Source organism: Macaca mulatta, chromosome 1 (assembly GCF_049350105.2).
Source record: "Macaca mulatta isolate MMU2019108-1 chromosome 1, T2T-MMU8v2.0, whole genome shotgun sequence".
NCBI lineage: Eukaryota > Metazoa > Chordata > Mammalia > Primates > Cercopithecidae > Macaca > Macaca mulatta.
In genome coordinates this window covers 119025043-119047852 of record NC_133406.1, presented here as the reverse complement: position 1 = coordinate 119047852, position 22810 = coordinate 119025043, and the positions used below count along the sequence as shown (strand labels likewise).

The 22810-nt window shown below is 46.6% G+C and overlaps 1 protein-coding gene, 1 non-coding gene and 2 pseudogenes across 2 annotated transcripts in view; 2 read left to right on the top strand and 2 right to left on the bottom strand.

Moving 5' to 3' along the window:
• Positions 1-22810, bottom strand: part of LOC708768 (NBPF member 20) — an 853661-nt gene that overhangs the window by 807640 nt on the left and 23211 nt on the right.
• On the top strand, positions 516-2091 carry LOC144338660 (insulin-like growth factor 2 mRNA-binding protein 2 pseudogene; annotated as a pseudogene).
• Positions 11525-11596, top strand: TRNAH-GUG (transfer RNA histidin (anticodon GUG)). Its single transcript has one exon. It is a non-coding gene; the product is annotated as a tRNA-His (tRNA).
• On the bottom strand, positions 20256-21870 carry LOC699562 (lupus La protein pseudogene; annotated as a pseudogene).

Sequence of the window (22810 nt, the reverse complement as noted above, 5' to 3'; positions counted from 1 at the left end):
AGACAAGCCTGGCCAACATGGCAAAACTCTGTCTCTAAGAAAAAGTACAAAAAAAACTAGCTAGGCGTAGTGGCGCAAGCATGTAGTCCCAGCTACTTGAGAGGCTGAGGCGTGAAGATTGCTTGAACCCGGGAGGCAGGCAGGCAGCCAGGCAGGATGGAAGGAGGGAAGGAAGGAAGGAAGGAAGGAAGGAAGGAAGGAAGGAAGGAAGGAAGGAAGGAAGGAAGGAAGGAAGGAAGGAAGGAAGGAAGGAAGGAAGGAAGGAAGGAAGGAAGGAAGGAAGGAAGGAAGGAAGGAAGGAAGGAAGGGAGGTTGGGAGGGAGGGAGGGAAAGATGTCATCCATATGGTATTCCTGCCAAAAATGTTTAATCTAACCATGAGGAAACAGTCACAGCTAAATTGAAGAATATTAGCTGGCCTGGATTCTTCAAAAATGCCAATCTCGGCCTCTGCCCCTGGGCAGGCTGGGCCTGCAGTGGTGGGGGGAGCCAGGCTGAGGGTGGGGGTGGGTGGCGGGCAGGCGGAGGGCGGGGAAGGGGCGCGGAGGAGGAGGAGGAGGAGAGACGAGGGCAGCCGAGGAGGCAAGGCAACGGGGACGAGATGGATGAGGAACAAGCTTTACATCGGGAACCTGAGCCCAGCCGTCACCGCCGACGACCTCCGGCAGCTCTTTGGGGACAGCAAGCTGCCCCTGGCCGGACAGGTCCTGCTCAAGTCGGGCCACGCCTGTGTGGACTACCCCGACCAGAACTGGGCCATCTGCGCCATCGAGACCGTCTCGGGTAAAGTGGAATTGCATGGGAAAATCGTGGAAGTTGATTCCTTCTCTAAAAAGCTAAGGAGCAGGAAAATTCAGATTTGAAACATCCCTCCTCGCCTGCAGTGGGAGGTGTTGGATGGACTTTTGGCTCAATATGGAACAGTGGAGAGTGTGGAACAAGTCAACACAGACACAGAAACCGCTATTGTCAAAGTCACATATGCAACAAGAGAAGAAGCAAAAATAGTGATGGAGAAGCTAAGTGGGCATCAGTGTGAGAACTACTCCTTCAAGATTTCCCACATCCCGGATGAAGAGGTGAGCTCCCCTTCACCCCCTCAGCGAGCCCAGTGTGGGGACCACTCTTCCCGGGGAGCAAGGCCAGCCCCTGGGGGCGCTTCTCAGGCCAGACAGATTGATTTCCCACTGCGGATCCTGGTCCCCACCCAGTTTGTTGGTGCCATCATCGGAAAGGAGGGCTTGACCATAAAGAACATCACTAAGCAGACCCAGTCCCAGGTAGACATCCATAGAAAAGAGAACTCTGGAGCTGCAGAGAAGCCTGTCACCATCCATGCCACCCCAGGGGGGACTTCTGAAGCATGCCGCATGATCCCGAAATCATGCAGAAAGAGGCAGATGAGACCAAACTAGCCGAAGAGATTCCTCTGAAAATCTTGGCCCGTAATAGCTTGGTTGGAAGACTGACTGGAAAAGAAGGCAGGAATTTGAAGAAAATTCAACATGAAACAGGGACCGAGATAGCAATCTCATCTTTGCAAGATTTGAGTATATACAATCCGGAAAGAACCACCACTGTGAAGGGCACAGTTGAGGCCTGTGCCAGTGCTGAGATAGAGATTATGAAGAAGCTGCGTGAGGCCTTTGAAAAGGATATGTTGGCTGTTAATACCCACTCCAGATACTTCTCCAGCCTGCACCCCCATCACCAGTTTGGCCCGTTCTCGCATCATCACTGTTATCCAGAAGAGGAGACTGTGAATCTCTTCATCCTACCCAAGCTGTGGGCGCCATCATCAGGAAGAAGGGGGCACACATCAAACAGCTGGTGAGATTCGCTGGAGCCTGCATCAAGATCGCCCCTGCAGAAGGCCCAGACGTCAGCGAAAGGATGGTCATCATCACCCGGCCACCGGAAGCCCAGCTCTAGGCCCAGGGACGGATCTTTGGGAAACTGAAAGAGGAAAACTACTTTAACCCCAAAGAAGAAGTGAAGCTGGAAGCCCATGTCAGAGTACCCTCTTCTAACAAGTTTCCAGGTGATAGTGATGCTGCAGGTTCATGGACTGCACTGGAGGAGCACTGCTAAAAACTCTTAAATCCTACCAGAAAAAGAGGGCCAAGGCAGATAGAGCACAGTATATGTCCTGTATGTTATTTATTACGGTTTTTTCCCACAGTTTTCACAGATATTTTTATTAAATAATACCTCTAAAATGGTTATATTCAAATCTCCAAAGAGCCCACATTTTACTTACTGAAAAAATGGAAGTGTTTTTCGTATTTCCCTTAGAAATTGTGACAAGAGGTCAGCTTCTCCCTTAAAACGGTAGTACTTTTCCTCAGAGACAGTTGGTGTTACGATTCATCATCTTACACCCTCAGTAATTTTAATATCAACTTAGTATTTCCAGATTTTCTGCTTAAATGCAGACTTTCTGTGCATTAATAGTTAAACATGTTCTAGATCTTTCCCTTATTGTGTCATCATCTGTCAGAAAACTGGGGTTTGAAATGAAACAAGGTAACTCCAGCTTGTTGGTTAGAGATGGGTGCTTGGGACATCAGGGAGTCTCTGCCTCCTAAGTATTGGCAGGGGGCCTGTGATTCTGAATTTCTTTCCATTAAGGTTTGCACTATCTTCTCTGCAGCAGCCTAGTAAGAGGAAATCACAAATAACATCAGAAAGATACCCTAGTAAAACAAAATTTTTGTTCTGGTATTATTTCTTCAAAGTCAACCATTTGTAAAAAACAAACAAACAACAACAGAAAACAGTGGGTCCTTAGGAAATAGTTCCCTTGCTTTCAGTTTACAGGGAAAAACATAGTTAAGTGAATGGAAAGAAAGTCTCATAGGCAGAATATTGGGGAAAAAACTGAATTTAAGACATCTGTAACAGATAAGAGAATCTGAAATAGGTTCTGCTAGAACTATCAGGCTAAGGTGTTACGATTCTGGTTTGAATTAGTATAACAAATGTCTTTATTCTTGGATCAGCTGCTTTTTAGGGCTTGATTGCTCTTCACTCAAACATTTGTGTGGTTTGCTCCCTTCAGGTCTTGGCCAAATGTCACCTTATCAGGTTGGTCTTCCCTGCATATCCTATCCAAACAGCAGTCTTTCTGGCCAAGGGGTACAAGCTTTCAGGTATAAGATGAATATGTTTTGGGGATCCAATTATAGCATGGTGACTTTAGTTAATAATACTGTATTATTTACTTGAAATTTGCTAAGAGAGTAGATCTTAAGTGTCTTCACCATACATAAAACGTGTAGTGACGGATGCGTTAATTTGATTGTGGCAATCATTTCACAATGTATATGTATATCAACACATCATGTTGTACACCTTGAATATATACAATATTTGTCAATTATACCTCAATAAAGCTGGGAAATTTTTTTTTAAAACCCAGCAATCTCTTCTCTATCTCCAACACCCCTTACTGTGCTTAATTTTTTTCAATGCACTTACCATTATCTAATCTCTCTCTCTCTCTCTCTCTGCTTCCCCTACATGGAATGTAAGTTTCCTAAAGACAACTTGGTGCTGAATCTCAAGCACCCAGTACAGTGTCTGGCACATAATAGACACTCACTATATATTTACTGAATGAATCAATTACACACATAAACATTTTTATCAGACCACATGATTAGGAGAATCTCAACCTCAAAATCACCAAACTCAGCTTGTTTCATTTCAAATCCCAGTTTTCTAAGACAGATGATGACACAATAAGGGAAAGAGCTAGAACCTTTTTTTTTTTTTTTTTTGAGACGGAGTCTCGCTCTGTCGCCCAGGCTGCAGTGCAGTGGCGCGATCTCGGCTCACTGCAAGCTCCGCCCCCCAGGTTCACGCCATTCTCCTGCCTCAGCCTCCCGAGTAGCTGGGACTACAGGCGCCCACCACCGCGCCTGGCTAATTTTTTGTATTTTTAGTAGAGACGGGGTTTCACTGTGTTAGCCAGGATGATCTCGATCTCCTGACCTTGTTATCCACCCGCCTCAGCCTCCCAAAGTGCTGTTTTTTTTTTTTTTTTTGAGACGGAGTCTCGCTCTGTCGCCCAGGCTGGGGTGCAGTGGCCGGATCTCAGCTCACTGCAAGCTCCGCCTCCCAGGTTTACGCCATTCTCCTGCCTCAGCCTCCTGAGTAGCTGCGACTACAGGCGCCCGCCACCTCGCCCGGCTAATTTTTTGTATTTTTAGTAGAGACGGGGTTTCACCGTGTTAGCCAGGATGGTCTGGATCTCCTGACCTCGTGATCCCCTCCCCCCGCGTCCCGGCCCCCCCCCCCCCCCCCCCCCCGTCTTGGCCTCCCAAAGTGCTGGGATTACAGGCTTGAGCCACCGCTCCGGGCAAGCTAGAACATTTTTAACTATTAATGCACAGAAAGTCTACATTTAAACAGAAAATCTGGAAATCATAAATTGATATTAAAATTACTGAGGGTATAAGATGATGAATCGTAACTCCAACTGTCTCTGAGGAAAAGTACTACTGTTTTAAGGGAGAAGCTGACCTCTTGTCACAATTTCTAAGGGAAATATGAAAAAAAAAACTTCAATTTTTCAGTAAGTAAAATGTGGGCTCTTTGGAGATTTGAATATAACCATTTTAGAAGTATCAGTATGTTATTAAAGTACCTTAATAAAAATATCTGTGAAAACTGTGGGAAAAAAACGTAATAAATAACATACAAGACATATACTGTGCTCTATCTGCCTTGGTGCTCTTTTTCTGGTAGGATTTAAGAGTTTTTAGCAGTGCTCCTCCAGTGCAGTCCATGAACCTGCAGCATCACTATCACCTGGAAACTTGTTAGAAGTCTTCCTCTGTTGTCCAGGTTGGAGCGCAGTAGCAGGATCTTGGTTCACTGCAACCTCTACCTCCACCTACCAGGTTCAAGTGATTCTCATGCTTCAGCCTCCCACGTAGCTGGGATTACAGGTGTGCACCACCACCCCCAGCTAATTTTTGTATTTTTTGTAGAGACGGTGTTCGGCGGTGTTAGCCAGGCTGGTCTCAAACTCCTGGTCTCAGGTGATCTGCCCGCCTTGGCCTCCCAAAATGCTGGGATTACAGGCATGAGCCACCACACCAGGCCCTCTTTTCAGCTGTTTTAAAACAGCATAATCACATATTTCCAAAATTGGTTTCTACTGATTACTGATTAGGTCACTTTCACCACTAAAATCTTCCAACCAGTGCAATATTTGTACATATTTTGTTTTCAAGCACACACATGAAGGCCTAACAGTGATACAGGCTTGGGTTCAAAATTCACTAGAAATTCTCACATCATTTTTTTTATTACCACTTAATCCAAGTGAATGTCACTTAATTTTAATAATGGTAAACACAACTAGGTTGAGAGAAATCCCAATTCATATCATTCTCTAAAGGACAAGGCCAACCTGTCCCGAACATGGAAACTTTGTACCCATATCAGAGTTTTTCTTCATTAAAGTAAAAGATCTGCAACCAATTCAAATGATTGATCGAAACCAACTCAAGTTACTGATTGCATTGAATGTGTACCAAACCTCAGTCCATGGGTGCCTGAGTCCTAGTGTTCCTGTGACATCCCCTTGGGGTGATGGAACTCTACCTTTCAATGACGGGAAGTCTTGGGAAAGAGCAACTCTCCTCTCCTTGTCTAGTATAGACAGCTTTTGTGTCTAACTCTACTCAGCAGGTGACCTGTACCTGGGGCCAAGGGTAGGAAGTGTTCCTTCCTCCAACATCAGTAGCAGATGCCTTTTGTTTCATGTGAGAGAAGCGACCAGGTATTGTGTACAGAGTACAGCTCTGGTGGTGGCTGATCATGACTTATATGCCTACACCATTGAGGGAAGCTCAGGAAATTCTCTTTCCCTGCCACATGTTTCTTGTTAGTACTCAGGAAATGTGGGAGGAAAAGACTTGGTAAATGGGCAAAAACATGCTAGGTATCTGGTACTCGTGTAGATTCTAAGCTGTCACAATAGTTCACACTTGGCCTTTAAGAAATGATGAAAACTTCAGTGATTTTCTCCAACCAAGATTTATGGCTGCCATCTTTTTCTTCCATTATCTGGAAGGAAACTGGTTCATGTGTTTGTCCCTCTTTAGTGGGGTTTCTCATGCTTTGGACTTCAGTTGATCTAGTGGCCTTGCAACTTCAGCTCTCTGGTGGGATCAAAACAAATATGATTTTGCAGACCATACAGCTTTCTCTTGTCATTAGAGTGGAACAATTGTCTCTTACAGCTTTCTACGTCTTAAACAACTGTAGAATCTATTTTATAAATTCTTTATCTTCTCTATTTCTAGACTAATTTCTCTTCAGGATAGTACACAAATTCTGTTAGCTGATCACTTCTTTTGAGGCTATGAGATAGAAATAATGAGCACCTTGAAGATCCCTGCAAAGGAGCATATTCATTTGGTGCTCAAGGGAAACCTGGGCCCAGACCAGTACTGAAACTCACAACTGTCACCTACGGCTCCAGTTAAATTGCGTTTTTTGTTTTGTTTTGTTTTGTTTTTGAGACAGGGTCTCACTCTGTCACCCAGGCTGGAGTGCAATGGTGTGATCTAGGCTTACCGCAAGTTCCGCCTCCCAGGTTCATGCCAGCTCTAGTTAAATTTTTACAATGAGGCTCCTTCCTCTCAATCAGCCTACTAGTCTTAAAACAAGTTTGAAATAGGGACTGTCTTAAAATAGGCTTCCCAAGAGGCCAAGATTTGCTAGGACTCCAGTTTGTGGTCAAATGGGGACCAGCAGAGTACAGACAGCATTGTTGGTCCAGGAGAAGGCAACAATACAGGGAAATGCCATATTTTTTTTATCAATCTCCAAACAGTTAGCTCAGTGAATATTCAAACTGGTGATGAAGTACTTGTTTCTCCAAGCAGGTGACAGGCAAAATTGGAAAAGTTGCCTTGGTTGTATAAATAATTGTGTGCTCAGATTGAATTTGAGGGTACACAGGTGCAGCCTCCAGTGGAGAAGATTCTAAGAACAGAAGATTCTAAGAGGATGCAATTATGGAACTTGATATCTTCCCCACCTTTCTTTTCTTTTTTCCTATTTTCACTAGTCTTGTTATCCTAGCCCCATACGTCAATATACATACAACTAAGAGAGGCAATATCAATGCAAAAGACACAATATCTATACAATGAAATTATATGATGCCTATTGCTAAAGGTACTTTAACTTCACATCATGTAGCCCAATAAGGTGAATGCTGCCCACCTACCAAGGGTATTAGTCAGCTCAGGCTGACATAGAAAAATACCAAAGGTTGGGTGGCTTAACAATAGACATTTTCTCAAAGTTCTGGAGGCCAGAAGTTCTCCTTGAGTCTTTTGTGAGGTTGGATGTGCTAGCAGGGTTGGTTTCTGGGGAGGCCTCTCTTCCTGGTTTGCGGAAAGCCACTTTCTTGCTGTGTCCTCCCATAGTCTTTCCTCTGTGCCTGCCCGGAGAAAGAGAGACATTCTGTGGTGCCCTTCCTCTTCATATATGGGCACCATTCCTACCAGATTAGGGACCCACTGGTATGATCTCATTAACATTAATTACAATATTAAAAACCCTATCTCAAAATACAGTCAACTTGGGGGTTAAGCTTTCAACATGTGAATTCACAGGGAAACATTTCAGTCTATAACATCAAGCAATACGGATGATCCTCGGATTGTCTACCTCTTAAAACCTGTGACATTTGCCTGGTGATGCGGCCAGAAATAAGTTGTTACCAAGGCTGCTATTATTGCTAATTACATGATTAGGAAAGCACACCTGAGCTGGTTTGAATGACACATAGGAAAGAGTGCAGATCAAACAGGTATGAAATAAAAACAGGGGAAAATGGTAGCAAACAAAACAGTGCTCTTTGAGTCATGAATCTAGGAAGGACTGAAATCATGCAATTTCAAGGAAATCCTCTTATCTTTATCAGGGGAAATGACTTGACAAGTTTCCCAAACTAGGGAGAAAAGTTTGGTGTGGATTAAGGTCCACACCTGACAGTTCAGGATAACGTGAGTTCTTGGCTAATCAGCTATATGGTGTGAGAGACAGATTAGCAGTCAAAGAAAACTCTAAGATTTCTGGACTGAGCATATGTAAAGATGGAGTTTCCATCAACTTACGTGAGAAAACTGCAGGTGCACCATGTTGCAGGAGGAAGAGGAGAGATCAGTACCAGGCCTCAAATCCTTGATTGAGAGAGGTTTCCATTCCCCCATCTCCATTTCTGCATCCCTTTGGGTCTTTTGTGAGGTTGGATGCAGAGGTGTTGGTGCTTGGCCACTTCTCCCCGTGGACATCTCTCCTCTCACCTTCTTTGACAGCCATATCTATGGCCTTGTCCTGATGACATCTCCCAGCACGATGTCTATTGTGAGATGTGGCCAGCAGCCTGCAATGCAACAGGGCTCTCTCTTTGTTCCCAGGCAGATCGGCAGGTTGAGAAATAATAGACACACACAAGATAGTGAAAGCTGGGTCCAGGGGAGTCACTGCCTTCTGGTCCCATGATGCTGCCAATGCACTGGGTATACCAGCATTTATTATTAAGTTTAGTGAGGGCAGGGGTAGGTTAGTGAGGGATTTAGGATCATTTGATTATGAGGTGAGATGGTCACATGGGGATGAAGTAATTCCTTAACATAACATCTCTATGCAGAAGTACAGTATACAGAGGTAAGAATTTACAATATAGTATATGCATCAGTAATTTCTAACAGAGCCTTAAAACAGAAACACAGTCTTTCCATAATCTATGATTAGCAAGATATTAATCAGCAGTAACAGTTGCAGCAAAAGCTGGTTACAAACAATCCATAGAAACAGGCTGTGAAGCTAGACAACCGGTTAGACCAGAAATTCTCAGAAGGGAGTATTCCTTAAGCCTAAAGAGGCCTAGAAGAGCCGTGGCAAGATGAGGGCGTTTATAGCCCTATCTTTTCCATATGGACAGGCACCCCCCATGCATCCGTTTATAGGCTCTCCACAGGGGTGGCATTCCATGGCCAGAGGTATGAACATCTGCTTTTCTGGGATAGGAATTTTGGTGATGTGAAACCCCGCTGACTGCTCATCCCTTCATAGGCTCTCTGCAGGGGAAAACACATCACGCACTGTTGGCTCATTCTGGCAGTCCAACCTGGCATTGTCTTTGTCTTTACACAATCCTGCATGCAACTTTGTATTTACAATAATTAGGAGCATTTCATCTTTTATTCCATAGCAATAGTTTCAGGGGATCTCCCTACAGATGTCGTTTTGCAAAAGTGATCTCAAAATCAACTCTGAGCTGAAGCCAGGGTGAGGTCGCTCACTCCTTGATTTGTGTGGCCTTGGTGGGCCCTAGGAGCACTTCACTGCTTCTCAGAAGAGTACATCTTTTGCATGGAGCTCTTCATCTGAGGGAAGCAGGGAGGAAATGGCCTGTGGAGAGGGAAGGGAGGGCTGCACCAGGGAGCCTAGGTGGGCAGATCTAGCCTCTCAATGCAAAGAACATTTACCACCTGAGAGGTTTTACTCAGTTACTATTGTTAATTTAGGATCTCATCAACAAAAATGGTATAGAAATTTGTTTTCTCATTGGTTATATGTCCTACATAATACCATGGTTTTTGCCTCTTGGCTTAGAAGCCTACAATATTTAATATCTCTCTAGCCCTTTACAGAAAAATGTTTACTGAACTCTGCAGAGAACAATGCCGCATGCTTTATGGAAAGGGACACTTAGGAATCTCCTTTGCTAATTTTTTTGTGTTGGATGTTTTTCCTGGCAACAATAAATTTCCTTTCTTGGCTTGTAATGAGTAGTCTCTGGTTGGTTGTCACCTGCAATGGAACAATACATACGGAAACCTCAAAGTAGAAAAATCCTAGAAGAAAACCTAAGAAATTCCTTCCTTCCTTCCTTCCTTCCTTCCTTCCTTCCTTCCTTCCTTCCTTCCTTCCTTCCTTCCTTCCTTCCTTCCTTCCTTCCTTCCTTTCTTTCTTTCTTTCTTTCTTTCTTTCTTTCTTTCTTTCTTTCTTTCTTTTGAGACGGAGTCTCGCTCTGTCACCCAGGCTGCAGTGAAGTCAGTGGCACTCTCGACTCACACTGCAAGCTCTGCCTCCCGAGTCCACTTCATTCTCCTGCCTCAGCCTCCCGAGTAGCTGGGACTACAGGTACCCACCACCACGCCTGACTAATTTTTTGTATTTTTAGTTGAGACGGAATTTCACCATGTTAGCCAGGATGGTCTCCATCTCCAGATCTTGTGATCCACCCACCTCGGCCTCCCAAAGTGCTGGGATTACAGGCGTGAGCTACCGTGCCCAGCTGTCTCTCTCTCTAGAGACCATCCTGGCCAACATGGTGAAACCCCATCTCTACTAAAAATACAAAAATTAGATGGGGGTAGTGGCGCGTGCCTGTAATTCCGGCTACTTGGGAGGCTGAGATAGGAGAATTGCTTGAACCAGAGTCGGAGGCTGGGATCCCGCCACTGCACTCCAGCCGCGACGGAGTGAGAGGGAGAAAGAGGGAGAGGGAGACAGAGAGGGAGAGGGAGAGGGGGAGGGAGGGGGAGAGAGAGAGAGAGAGAGAGAGAGAGAGAGAGAGAGAGATCCCAGAATCCTGGAGGACCTTGATTTAGGTCCTCATGTTGTAGGCGAGACACCGAAGAGAGGAGGGTAAAGTTGGTCTCACTCTGCGTTTCCATGAGATCATATGCTGGAGCATGTGCTGGATAGAAGAAACTTGCCAGCGGTTCAAGCATTTTTAAAGTGGAAGAAACCCTCCATAGGACAGGTTCGAACCACTCACCTCCGAACTTGGAAGCAAGTCGCTCCGGCCTCACTTTGCAGAGCACGCGCCCATCCAACGCTAGGCGGAGCCACTGCCTTTTGTAGAACAATTGTGCAGGCTCCAAAGCCTTAGAAAACCGGAGAGGTGCATCTTGCCGGCTACGATTGAAACCCATGCATTGAATGATTCCGAAGCTAGGAGGGCAGCGGAATGGCCTTCGCCCCATCCTGCCCCTCGCCGGCGTCACAGCCACCGTCCCGGGAAAAGCCCGGGTCCGCGACTTCCCAAAGGAAGCAGAACGCCCGTGGGCTCTAGTGATGGCTCTTCCCGTTCTTGGCTCCGCCTTCACCCGACTCTACGCCGCTTGGGCTCCACTAGCTCAACTCGGCTTTGGTCGGTGGGGCGGGAGAGAGAAAGGGTGAAAAGCAGAAACACGGAGAGGCGGGAGAGAAGCAGAGGAGGTGCGGATGAGGACAGAGAGACCACCCGAGAGAGGCCGGTGCAGGGAGGCCCAGGCTGGAGTGGAGATGAGAATTATTCTCGTCCCGTATTAGGATTGGGAGGAAGGGAGGGAAAAGCAGAGTGGGCATGAAAGGGAGAAAAACGTGAACCACGTGAACCCCCTGTGGCTGGCTCGGAACAAAGCCGCCTAATAATCGAAATGTATTGACGTCAAAACTGCTAGAGCAAGCACAGGCATTGCCGCTTGGCCTGTGGCTCGCCGTGATCGTATAGTGGTTAGTACTCTGCGTTGTGGCCGCAGCAACCTCGGTTCGAATCCGAGTCACGGCAAAGTTGTTCGTCCAGGCAGTCACTTGATCCCTTTTGCTCCCCGCAACCAAGCGCGTCAGGGTAAGGCAGAAATGTATTCTGCAACATTCTCTTCCAGCAACTTTAGGGTGCCGTTTTAATTTCTAAATCTATGGCATATCAAATTCATCTCCTGACCACAGCAAGCTTAGCATCTACTAATGTCCGGATCCCCAGAAAACTTCTCTATAGTGTAAACACACTGGCAAGAGTTACTTCTCTGCTGTTCAACACCTAAGGGCCCTGTACCTCCCTCCATTTCTTCCCTACTCCTCTCTCACTGTGTCTCCTTCTCTGTCCTTCTCTCTCTCCTCGGGTACAGCTGAGAATCCCAGAGACACCTGAAACAGAAAAGTGGACAGGTGCAGTCTAATCTATGTCGAAGAACCCAGGTTCTGTGTTGAAAATCTGTCAGCCCTTGCCTGACCTTGGGTAAGTATCTTAAATTTTATGTGCCTCAGCATTTTTCTATGGAAGGATGGGCCACTTCCCGAACTCTGCCTTACACTGCTGTCGTCAGGCATGCCTGGATTTACTGACTATTCAATCAATAATGTAATCACTAGAATTATAAAAATCATTGTCATTGTTCTCTGCCTTATTTGTGAACAATCATTCTCCAGATTGTTTTCACTTTACCTTTGCTTCTTCTAGAACTTCATGTCGATGAAATCACAGTGCATCTACTCTGTTCTATGTGCTTCTTTCTCTCTGCATAATGTCTCTGGCTCTATCCATTGCTGAGTGCAGCACATGTTCATTCCTCTTTCATTGCTGAGTAGTATTCCATTGCAGGGAAATAGCACAGTTTGTTTGCCATTCTCGCCCCACCCCTACCCCTATAATGAGTGTTTGGGTATTGGCTATTCTGAATAAACCGGTATTGGCTATTCTGAATAAACCGGTATTGGCTGTTCTGAATAAACCTGCTTTGAACATTCTTCCCACAAGAGATATTGAGGGTGTCTGTTTTCATGTCTCTTGGGGGAAAACCTAGGTGCAGAATTGCGAATACCAAAGAGTGGGATATGTTCAAGTTCATAAAAACTGACAAAACTTGTCCCAAAGTAGTAGTGTCATTTTACATTTCCACCAATGAATGACATGTGAGAGTTGTGGTTGTTCTTCACCTTCTCCAAGATTGGGTATTTCCTCTCCTCATAAATTTACCCATGCTACTGGGAGTTATAGTGGTGTCTCAATGTGGTTTTAATTTCCATTTTCCTGATAGCTAATAATATTGAGCACTCTTTTATGTGCTTTGTTGACCATGTGTGTACCTTTTATTCTAAAGTATCTGTTCAAGTCTTTTACCCATCTAGCACATTTGGTTTTTTTTTTTTTTTTTTTTTAATTTCCAGTTAGGAAGATCTCACTATACATTATAGTTACAGGGTTTGGGGGTCAGATAGGTTTTGTAACTATTTTCTCCTCATCTGAGGCTGGCTTGTTTCTTCATTTTCTATGTAGCGTCTTCTGATGAGAAGATATGGCTAATGTTCATGAAATCGAATTTATCAAGTCTTTCCTTTTTACATGTTTTTTTCTGTGCCCTGTTTAATAAATCTTGTCTACCAACAAGTCACAAAGTATCCTCGAAATGTTTTATACCTTTAGCTTTTAAGTTTTGGTCTATAATGTGCCTCAAGTTACTTTTGAGTGTAGTGTGAGGAAGAAATAACCTTTTTGGTCTCCCTCTTCCCCCATATGAAAGTCCATTAATTGAAACTATTTCTTTTGCCTCATTGAACTGCTTTTATTGAAAACCTATGGCCAGTCATGGTGGCTCATGCCTGTAATCCCAGCACTGTGAGAGGCTGAGGCTGGTAAGTCACTTGAGCCCAGGAGTTGGAGACCAGTCTGGGCAACATGGCAAAACCTCATGTCTACTAAAAGGTGCCTGTAGTATGAGCTACCTGGGAGGCTGAGGCAGGAGGATCCCTTCAGCCTGGGAAGCAGAGTGAGACCTTGTCTCAGAAAACGAAACAAAATTAACAAACAAACAAAAAACCTATGGACTATATAGCTGTGGGTCAATTTCAGGTCTCCCAAGTCAGTCTGTTGATGTACTTGTGTCTCCCAATGCCGCTTGCACACTGCCTTGTTTATAACAGCTTAGAGTGAGTCTGAAAGTCAGGTTGTGCAAGTCCTCTGGTTTTGTTCTTTTTCACACAGCACAATAACCTTTGAAATAGGTCATAATTCATGTAACCATCACATAGATCAAGATATGCTATCACTTCAACCCTCTCATTTCAGTGTGGGACACATGTCCTCGCTCACCTATGCTGATTGCCCCCTTGGGGCCAAGGATCCTCTCTTCTACCCTCTGATGAGAATAAATCTCCAGTTGTCTGCAGGGAGGATGAACATGCAGAAAGTCCACAACACTCAGCACAAAGTCCAGATTTTAGTGGTGGGGTTGGTTGGAAGGAAACTCATGTTTCAGGCCTTTCAAAATCTTAGGGAAAGTTTTCTTTATTTCTAACTGTGAAATGTACAAAGCTTTGGGTCATTTATAATTTCTTATTCTTCTAGAAAGATCACAGAAGGCCTAATGTTTGTGTCCCCCCAAAATGCCTTGGTTGAAACTCTAACCTTCCCCCACCCACCCCTGGAAAGTGTTAAAATTAGGAGGAGGGGCCTTTGGGAGGTAATTAGATCCAGAAGGTGGAGTCCTCCTGAGTGGGATTAGTGCCCCTATAAAAGCGACACTAGAGAGCTCTCTCTGCCTCTTTCAGCCACTTGCAGATGCAATGGGAAGATGGCATCTACAAGCAGGAAGAGGTTCCTTACCATAACCCTACCATGCTGGCACCTTGATCTTAGACTTCCAAACTCCAGAACTGTGACAAATGTCTGTTGTGGATGAGCTACCCAGTTTATGGTACATTGTTATAGAAGCTCCAACTAAGACAGAGAAGGAGTCCCATGGAGGGTGTCTAATTTTTGATGCTGGTCCTTGAGTTCTTCGAGTGGGATGTTGCAAATTAGAAACTGAGGGAGAGCTGACCTTTCCTGCATATGAAAGAAGAGAGTGGAGTGGCAGGGATACAGAATGGGGAAGAATAAGCTGGTACCAGAAAACTGATTTCAGGGTCTGGCACTTGAATGTCTGATTTTGGAGAAAGAGAAGACACTGGTGGGTGTATCCAGAGAAGAAGACCTTCAGTGGAAACAGCAGATGTTTAAAAGCCATTCGATTACATCTTTCACTTGTTTGTGTGTAGACCCTCTTTTCCTATCTTTGTAAGTGTGGCACAGGTGAACTGGATGCATTTGTCCAATGTGTTTTTGGAATGCACGTGTAAATAAAAATGACTGTGTTATACTTCAAATACTCACCCCGGAACCTCATAGACTTCCCTTAGGCTCCGCCAAATGTGCATTGAAAGTACAACAGGGCAGTTGTGGGGATTAATTTTCATTGTACATTTCTAGGAAGAGGGAGGAGGAGGAAGAGTGGGACAGTCTCAACAACGGTTGCTCTACTCTTACCGAATACATGCTTCTCAACAGATCTGCCCTTACTTCAAATAAGGGCAGTTGGAACAAGAAAAGGTGTTCAGTTGTACCCTTGGAATCCACGGAAAGCTTGGGTAGGGAAGCTCGAGTACCACCAACTGGAAAGAGGGGGATGCCTACTAGCTGATTCGGGCCCATTGTGGTAGGCTTTGTCCACTTTGGCAAACTGGAGACAGGGACTCATCTCCCCTTCGCCAGCCACTGGAGGACCGGGAGGACCTTCAGAGGAGGTTAGATCGACTTCATGGTGACTTTAGATCCTGAAACCTCACAGGATTTTTCTTCTCTTCCCTTCAATCTCTCTTGCACTAACCCAACGGGACAGGACTGGCCGCCTTTCTTTCTGGTCAGAAAGGGGTCCCTTGCGGACAGGACCGAAGTGAGCAGCTTGTTTCCGCTACGTGTCCTTTTGGGCCTGGGCTTCTTGGGAGCTTATGCTGACCGGAGACCTACCTCGGGGCGAGCGGGACCAGCAGGAGCCGGGAAGGGTGGGAAGGGTGTGCACCGGGATGGAGGGCGAGCGCCAGGGGGTCGGGAACCACAGTCACACTCTCCTATTCCCCTCGCACCGCGCACCTGCCCCCTAGGATGCCGAACGAAGTGGGCCCTAAGGCTTCTCTGCAGGCCCAACCGACAGGCCTGAAGTTCCAGGAGGGGCAAGAGGATCCTCCTTGAGCGAACCCAGCCTTCGACCTGGCTGGCCCTGGTCAACAGGCTCGGAAGAGGCCGCTTTGGAGGATAGAACGGAAGGAAAGACCTAAAGGTGGAAACTCAGAGATGTTAAAAGCCTCAAATCCTAAGGTCAACTGTGCTGGGGAGGGAGGGGCTCTCCAGCTGGATCGACCCCTGAGCCTTCATCTGGAAAGTCCTCTGCACAAGCTCAGAGCAGGACTAGGCGCACCAATACTCAACAAGGGGCAACTTCGCCCTCACACGCCTTCCCCATCCCCGCTGAGACACTAGGCCACGAGTGGGGGAAGCGGGGAGGGAGAATGTTAACCCCTGGCATCCATCTAGTTAGGGGAGGCAACGGATGCTGCTAAACACCTTACAGTCCACCGGAGGGCCCTCCCCCACCCCGAAATAGCATTCTGCGGAGGTGGAGAAACTCACGTGTAGATCGATGCCCACGCACTTGGCCGACGGGAAATCACGAATTGGTTACCAGTTCGATCTTGGCTCTGAGGAAAAATCTCAAGCGTCAGTTTGTACCACCAACTGGAAAGACGGGGATGCCTACTAGACTGGACGCCTACGGGAACCAGCCCGTCTCGGTTTCCGCATCCGTCTGAGTCCTTTATTATGTCGGGGATGCCAAGGTCTGAGTCCTTTATGATGTTCGGGGTGCCCCGGTCTCACCCCGGGAGCCTCCTCCCTCCTGCCTGCTCCTGGCTACCCAGTGCGAGGCTCTGGCCCCGGCGACCCGCTACTGTCTGGTCCATGCGCTGCCGCTTCGCAAAGGCACATCTGTAGGTCAGTGGTCAGGTTCTGCCGGGACTCTGCAACTCGCTCCGGGACTCGTGGCTTTGGTGAGCCTTGCGGAATGCCGGGTGTGTCGCCTGCGTGCTCCTCTTTTGGAGAAAGGAGGGAGGAAACGGCCTTATGAGAGGACTCCAGGAGCGACCAGCGAGCCCCACAAGTCCCAAGTCTTCCCAGCGCACAGGGAAACTGTCACTTCAGTGGCGAGAAGGTTGAAAATGCCCCATGCTGTGCCTCCCAGGTGGTCTAGCGGCTAGAACAGCGCTTTCACCGGCGCAGTCCCCGGTTCAATTACCAGTCAGGAAATCGTTTTGCACTGACCGTCATCCCGCAGAAATCTTCCTTTACGCCGCTGTAAGCGGGCCTTCTCCAAGGGCCGGAGACAGAACAGTCTCCGCAGTGAGGTGCAAACCCCGGCGAAGGAGGGCAAGTCCTGGTGGGTCACCTCTCATGACACAGCGCTCTTATTTACCTCCGTGTCTGTCATCCGCACAAGCGGCTTTACAGAGCGACAGAGCGTCTCGCTCAGGTGTACACCGCCGTGCAGGGATGCCAGCCCTCCTGGAGCTGCACCCAAGAAGCCCACCGTCTTTGCCGCCTCCGCCATCCCGGAGGCGCCGATCGGGCTGAGCTGCGAATAACTAAGAGAGAGGCCAAGCCAAGTCGTGGCGTTTCTCCGTGCCACAAGTTGTCAGCTGACACGGGACGGTCAGCGGAGCGTCCTCACCTCCGTTCGCATGTAACGTGCTTCTTAGGCCTTCAGAAGAAGCGACTGGAGGAGATGCCTGCGAGGTTGGAAGTCGGGTGAGCGGCGGGTGAGGTCCTCCAGGACCGCCCGTTTGTAGACTGAGCGGTAGAGGGAGGCGATATTTGCTGAGCCAACAAAGACAGCAGGTGGAGTAGGCACAAATGGAAAACTGTGGCCGGTGCCCTAAGCAGAAGGCAGGCGTGAAAAATCAGCACTAGGACGTTAAAGCGATGGTACCACCGTCAAATCCCACAGTGTCTACACTCTACCAAGCACTTGCGCACGCTCCCCCTTTTCCATTCAGTACTCCCAAGAGGGGTTCCGAGGAATCCCGCGTCCACTGTAAGCTCAGGGGAGAGCGGGAGCCAGGGAGGTGAAGTGCACAGACTCGGCAGAGGCGGCGGGCAGAACCGCGGGGGTGAGAGGGCGCGGTGGCTGCGGGTCGGGAGCCGCTGCTGAAGGGAGGCCTGGGTTGTCTGGAGGGTGACTGTCGGTGGAATCTTTGGCGGAGAGTGGTTTGGAAGGATGGCAACTGGCGAGCAGAGGGGAAGGTGGTGACCCTGAGCGTTCGGACAGGGGAGAGGAGGCTGTACTGTTTCTCCTCTTCCCTTACCTGGCGGAGGACAGACAGTGGTTAGGAAGGGGGTTCTCCCTGGACGAGGCTAGTCCACCGCACTTCGGCTGCGCTGACCCCTGCGATTTCCCCACACGCGGGGCCCTCGTCTGCGGTGCTGTTCGCGCTACCCTGCGGCTGGGTGCGCGCACTCACTCTCCCGATAGGCCTTGGCTCACAGAAGACGCAGATATCGCCGCCACAGACCCTTCCCGCTCTTCTAGGGATTTTGAGTGCGCTTCCTTGGTTTTCTCACTGAAGTTCTCCAACAGACAGATGTGAGCTCTCGGTCTAAACACGCTGAATTTGGCTATTGGCAAAAAAAGCCCTGACCCAGAGCTTGGGTCTCCTCCCGGCCTGCACACTACTCTCCGACTCCCGCCTCCAAGCGTGGCTCTTGGCTCGCTGGTGGGCAGCGTCCACCAAGCGTGGAACCGCGGCAGCTGTAGCCCCCGCAGGCTGGCGGGCCGACACTAGCAGGAGAAAAGACACAAGGCGTCCGTGGTGGGAAAGCATGGGAGACGTCGCTTTCCCACCGGGCGAGAAGATCTCCCTACAGTCTTTGGAGACAAGATGGATAGAGGCACCCCTTCTAGGAACAAGGCGGCTGCTCCTGAGGCCTGGCTCCGCACGGAGGCTCCTGGGTCCCGCGCTCCCTCTTCCTACCCGCTGTAGCCAGAGCTGCTTCACACATCTCAGCTGGCTTCCTCTTCCGCCTCTGCCTCCTCTTCCTCCCCAGCCGTCCTTGGAACAGCAAGGCCCCCAGCCCGTGGGAAAGACCTAGCCTCCTCTCCAGCACTTGGAGAGGGAGTTGGATGCACGTCTCTTAACACCAGGAGGACAGAGACCCTGAGGCGGGAGGGGAACCCTTCCCTTGCTGCTTCTCTTGGCACAGCCGGTCCAAGGGGCTGGCTCAGGGACCAGGACTCCTCGCTCCTCCTGGAGGGCCTGGGTCGCGTGGCCCAGGAGCTGGCCACATGGGCATCTCCCGCACTGCTCCTCAGGGAACGGGAGGCATTATCCTGCAGGGCCCACTCTTCCCCATGAAAGACGCTCGGGAAATGCTCCCGCGGAAGCTGGAGCTGTATGCGCTTGACCACTTCGGGGTGAAGCTTCCGTCTGCCCATCCTTCCTTCGGAGGGTCTTGGGGGAGAGGAGAAATGCTCCAGGACGATGCCCTTTGCAGCGTCTTAGCCGAGACCAGAGGAAAGGAGGGTGCGTCTTCCTAGAAGAAGGTGGCCCGAGGCCTGCGGTGGCAGGGAGGCTCGCGGAGCAGGAGCGCCCTCTCTCCACCCGAGCTATCCGGTGGCTTCCTGCATCCCTCTTGCTTTCTCTCCTACTCCGGCTCTTCTATCCTGGTGTTCCTTGAATGCCTATCTTCCTTTTGTGCCACAGAACTTCTGACGCCCGCTACAAGTTACTCATTTCCTTGGTTGTTCTGAACTTTAAATAAGGTAAGGTATGTTACCTTATGCATTTTTCATTGTTAAAAATAGACAATACTGATGATTCAGATGATGTTACTGATGAAAATAATAAAGAAGACAATTATTGAGCATTTATGGCACTTTTACATACATGGGGTATTGAATATTTTATACTAAAGGAATTTGAGGAAATATTTATACTAAAGGAATTTGAGAAAACAACAGAAGCAGGAAGGTGACTGTCACCCTCCCCCTGCCCTTATTCCCTGAAGCCGATCATAACACTCTCATGTGAGAGGTGCCCTCCCTGTACCCACAGGAAAGGTGCATTCTGGAGTGTGAAGACACAGGGACACAGAGAAGAGCCTGAACACAGAGGCCTGGCTACATTTTCCCCAGTTTCTTACTGTTAGGTCATACTTTTTTTGTCTTATCATACTTCTCCATGAGTATCCACTCTTCATAAAACATACTGTTAAAAAACAACAACAACTGAGATTTAGCTGTTTCCACGGGTCTTCATTTCCTTTGAAGGCACTCCTGTCATGTAAAACTTACATTAAATAAATACATATGCTCTTCTCTTGTTAGTCTGTCATATATATTATATTTATAAAAGTATATATACTTATATGTAATTTATATAGATAATATGTAAGTATATATATACTTTTATAAAATTGAGCTTAGACTCTATTTTACAAATATTCCATTTAATAGTGCATGAATTTAACTGAAGACACAGAGACAGAAACAGAAATCAAGGAATTCCTGAACTCTCAATCACCGATACACTTTTCTAAGGCTAAACATACACTAAATTAAGTAGAAGACATTAAGATTTGGAGGTTTTTTTTCTCTTTTCATATACTATATGTTTTATTAGTTTGTACTAACATATTCTCATATTACAAAGGCAATTTAGTGGAAGAATCTTCTGATATTTGAATCATCTGAAATAACACGAACAGAACTATACATTCAAAATAATTCTCATTTAGATAACAAAAAAAGACAAGTTAAACAACAAAAAAACTTCCTTTCTCACAGGCGGACACTGAAGTGAACCTAATTCGGTTTTCCTTTTAAAAGCCCCCATAAACAAAAGTAGTTTAAAGCCTATTTAAAATGAATAAAAGATTGGTTTACTAAACCACTGGTCTTCAGCACCGTTTTCTCTTTTCTGTTGTTTGGATATAGGTTCTTGTTTGTCTGTTTCTTCTCTTGCTCTTTTCACAGGTCCAGTTGCACCATTTTCATCATGTTCATCATTAGCAAAGTTCATTTTCTTGCCCTAAAACTGTACTTTTTCTTTACCAGACCCAGGATAGGCAGCTTTATTACCCTTTCCTTTTCCTTTAAATCTGCAACCTTTTGACTTCCATATGTTTAGGGATTCTTGTTGGTCTTCTGTTATTTTCTTCAGTGCTTCTTTTTCCACCTCTCCTTCTAGTACTTCCCAAGTCACTTCTTTATTCCATAATTGTAGGTTACCATTATTCGCATCTTTGGCTTTACCCAATGCTTCCTTGGCTTTTACTTTAAATAGAATTATTCCCTCTTTTGCTCCTCTGATGAAGTCTATCCATTTTATTTCACCATGATTTGAGATAAGGATGTGTAAATCTTCTCTACAGGTCTGATCATCTAAATCACCTGAAAACTTCAGCAAGCATCCAATCTTTTTTTCTAGAGATTTCTTTTCAGCATCTTCTTCTAACTTTTGATTTGCTTCTTGCTCTCATTTAGCTCTTAATTTAGCTTCCACTTTATTTTGTTTTCTTACTTCATTTATTTATTTATTTAGGCAAAGTAATTATCCTTGAAAAGTATTAGCAGGCCTGTGTTCTTTGTACTTCTGGCCAGGGGCCTCTACAAACTTCTTAGTAGATTCAATGCTATCAAACACAACAAAAATTGATCCCTTAAATGTTTTATGCAATGTTCTTCTCATCTGAGTATTTAGTACTTGACCTTTATCTTCTAACCATTCTTTTATGTCATCGAGAGTTGCATCAGTTTGGAAGCCTTTAATATAAACAGATCTGTTTCTTCACATCACTTTTGTACTCATCAGTCACTTCAGGTAGGGGTTTGCTTGGAGACCTTCTGATTTTAGTTTTATCTTCACTAATTTCCATGAGTTCTGCCTCAGATTTGCTCAGTGTTTCCACAATTACATTAAAGTCTGTTGTTAGACAGTTCAACCTGTTGAATTTTATCATTATCTCCAAAGATACCCAGCCTTCGTCCAGTTTCATCTGTTCCCTTAAAAGCTTGTCCCGTGGCAAATTGAAGTCTCCAAAATAATATTCAATTTGATGACAGATTTTGGCCTCCAGGGCAGCCATCTTTTCATTATCACCATTTTCAGCCATTGTGGCTGTCTTTAAAGTTCCAGTCCCACAGAGCCGTGCCACAGGCTCACAAACAGCAACAGCAACGACTCCTGCAGTGGTTTTCTTATTACTTTTTACAATTAAGTTGATTAAGGTGTGAGTTGACTATGGTACAACGCATCCATTTCAAGTTTGATGACGTGTCTATTACTCTAAAAGGTCTTTTTATGCTCTTTGCAGTCAGTCCCACCCTCCCCCTGACCCCAGCAATCAATGATGTAGTTTCTGTCACTATATGATGTAGCTTCTGTCACTATATGTTAGTTTTACCTGTTCTAGAAATTCACCTTGATGGCGCCACACAGGATGCACTCTTTTCATCACTCAGCATGAGGTTTTTGAGATTATCCACACTATCTCATGTTTTGTAATGTGTCCCATTTTATTGCTGGATAGTTCCGGTAATTCGAGTAGATCGCAGCGCATTCTGCTGACAGGTGAGACTGCGGTTCTGACCTGCGGGCCTCTGTGAATATGCGCAAGGGCACCTGGGCTCAGAGCCATTCCCATCCACAAAGTAAGCGTGTTATGTCTACAACCGAAGACGGACACAGAGCCCCAAAGACCCTGCTTTCATCCCAGAGAACAGCACCCAACTGCGTAGAGTTTCTACCTGGCTCTATGAGGTGAGAACACATTCCCCGCCAGCACAGAAATCCCACAAACGCCTGTGGGTGCTGCAGTTAGAAGCAGAGGCTGTGTTAACGGTAACTCTAGAGGCTGTGGAAAAACACGAAGATTTTCACAGAGCGTGAGAACCCAGGAGACTGGAGACCATGGACCAATCTCTGCTAAAAGCAGCCCCACGTAGAAAGGAAAGAGTTCTGGGGCCCTCGCGCTAGTTAACTTGTGTTAAACAATCTCACTACGGCTGACCCTTAGAATTTCTCTGGCGGCAAGGACAGCAACGTGTTACTTTCTGTTTCATAGCCTCCTAACTACAAGGAAAACACTTGGGATACCATCCAGGATATAACGCGGTAGAAACTCACAATAACCACTGCG